Raw genomic sequence first — 2,769 nt, 5'->3', positions numbered from 1 at the left:
AGGCACCAGTTTGAACTGGTGCCAATGTGGGGGGTGCCAATAAGTGGTTTAAAAAGGCACCGGTTCAAACCGGTGCCAAAACTCAGAATTGGCACCGGTTAACCGGTGCCAAAAATGGCAAAATAAAAAATAATTGCTTCCGGTGCCAAAAGTGCCCTATATATATATATATATATATATATATATATATATATATATATATTCCACTTAAAAATTAAATAGACTAAATTAAATAACCACATCAAAACATAAATCCAATAACAATCAATATCATCGAAAATTTACAATATATAATAATAAAAAAAATTACAATATACATCAATAAAATAGATCGATTACAACATATAAGTACGAAAAAAAAATTACAATATAAATTAAAAAAAATTACAATATAAATAATAATAAAAAAAAACTCATTCACATCTAAATCAATATTCTTGTATCTTGTTTCTTCGATTTCGATCTAAATAACATACCTGCACCAATTAGAACAAAAAAAAATCGATTAATATAATCAAGCTTCAAAAAAAAAAAAACCCAGAAATTTAATCCCAAAAATTCAAACCCAGAAATTTAATCCCAAAAATTCAAACCCAGAAAAAAATTGAAATTGAAAAAAAACTTGAAAACCCAGTATTCGAATTAACCCAGAAAACGAAAAAAATTGAAATCGATTAAACCCAGAAAAAAAATCGAATAAACCCAGAAAAAATAAACAAAAACCAATTAAAATAAAAATCAAAAACCGATTAAAACCCAGAAAATAAAAAATAATAATCAATAAAAAAAACTCAGAAAATAAAAATCAAAAACGAAATAAAATCGCTAAAATAAAAAAAAAATTGATTAAAATAAAAAAAAAACCCTTAAAATTTAAAAAAAAAACAATTATAAAAAATCGATCAAAAAATCAATTAAGACAAAAAAAAAGAAATAAAAAACAAAAAGGACCCAGAAAATAAAACCTTGGATTAAAAAAAGCGAATTCTAATGATTAACATAAAAAAATCGATTAAAAAACCGATTAAAACAAAAACCTAGAAAAAAAAACCGAATAACCTCGAATTGGTGTTGCATGTGGTGGTCTTGGTGGTGGTGCAAGTGGTGGTCTTCAATAGAAAGAAAGGAGGACACGAGGGAGAAGGAGGTGAGGGAGAAGGAGATCGAGAAAGAAAGAGAAAGAGAAGGAGGAGATCGAGGACGCTGGGCGGCGCGTGGGAGAAAGCGAGGGAGTGGAGGAGAACAGCGGCGGCTGACTCGATTCTACCGTCAATTTGGGCCCTTTGATCGACATTTCTGTGGGCTGTGCTGGGCGGAGGTTGTGGTTGTGACGGTGGTTGCTGTGGCGGTGAAAAACTAATTACTCGAGTAAGATGGTCAGTTGAGAAGGAGAAGGAAGGAGGAGGAGAGGAGAGGAGAGAGAAAGAGAAAGAGGAGGAGAGGACAGGACAAAGAAAGAGGAATGAATTAGGTTTAGGGTTAAGAAGAAATAAAAAAGCATCAGCCGTTTTTTTTTTTTTTTAATAATTAAAAGGCCGGTTCACAAAGGCACCGGTTCAAACCGGTGGCCTTTATGTTTTTGCCACCGGTTTGAAGTGAACCGGTGCCTTTTATTCTGGTTTAGCTTCCCACCAATTTTGTAGCCCAGTTTTAGCACCGGTTTATACTGAACCAGTGCCAATTAGGGGGTGCCTTTTTTATATTTTCTACTAGTTTGGTCAAGCTTATTCGGGTGTCAAAGGGTACCATGGTTAAGAGTTTAGACGCGTTAGCAAGGTAGCCTCCCTTGAGGGTGTATGCCAACGGGCGGCTCCGCGAGTTCGTGATGAAATCGAACTCGACTCCATGGATTGGGTGGATTTAAAAACTCGGATGAACCCTTATTGCCATGAGCATTTTTGGGTTGATAGAGCTTAAATCCCCCGGGCTAGCCACATGCGTAGAACACGTACTATAGTGGCAAAAAAGGTAACCTAAAAGGCATATGCATATGTGACAATGCCAATTAAATCGCAGGAATACAATTCAAGAATCGTTCAAGTCTCATCCACTCATCTTAATTAAATACCGATCACTCAAATCGATAAATAACCAAGAATCCTCCCCAGTGGAGTCTCCAAATTGTAGGCGTCGTTCGAAGTGCGCCTACGTTAAAGCATGTGGTGAATATGCTTGGCACTCATAGGAAGTGGGAATTGACATATACGATTAAGGACAAAGAAAGTAGGGAGCCGCCAACAAGTTTTTAAGGAACTTGTAAACCGTTCACGGATCATAGAAAGGCAACCACGATAAGGGACAACAATAGGCAACAACGATTGACCCGTGAAGGTTACACCCCATTCATAATCCATGAGATTACTAACTCCATATGGTTTGGAACCATGAAAGGAGGATCGGGGATGATGGTACGAAGTGAGTCATGGAGTCACATTCGCCCGTATTGGCCTCTACTCGATTCTTATAGCGAAAAGTGATTCTTACGATCTCAAAGGCATGCAAAAAAAATCAATTTGCTCCAAACTATTATTATGCTAAATTAGTTGAATATTAATGCAACACATAATTCTATAAAATTTTTGATCACTTGAATAAAATAGCAAGATTAAAAAGGAACCTAAACCGGTCGTCCAAATTATTTTATTAGGCGTGATTTTCAATTACATATTCCCTTTAAACATGCAATATGGTGATCATAAATAAATATAATAGATTATACATTAATATTTGAAGCAATTTAACCATAATATTATTAGTAAAGTCAAATAT

General features: G+C 35.1%; 1 long non-coding RNA gene across 1 annotated transcript; it reads right to left on the bottom strand.

Annotated features, from left to right (window-relative positions):
* Positions 1-233: 233 nt before the first annotated feature.
* On the bottom strand, positions 234-1,505 carry LOC110737350. Its single transcript, XR_002514374.1, has 2 exons — positions 1,060-1,505; positions 234-476 (listed from the first exon to the last, which is right to left on the bottom strand). It is a non-coding gene; the product is annotated as an uncharacterized LOC110737350 (long non-coding RNA).
* Positions 1,506-2,769: the final 1,264 nt, after the last annotated feature.

This window comes from Chenopodium quinoa, unplaced genomic scaffold (genome assembly GCF_001683475.1).
Source record: "Chenopodium quinoa cultivar QQ74 unplaced genomic scaffold, ASM168347v1, whole genome shotgun sequence".
NCBI classification, from domain to species: Eukaryota; Viridiplantae; Streptophyta; class Magnoliopsida; order Caryophyllales; family Amaranthaceae; genus Chenopodium; species Chenopodium quinoa.
The sequence above is the reverse complement of the archived record's forward strand: the minus strand, read 5'-3'. Positions and strand labels throughout refer to the sequence as shown.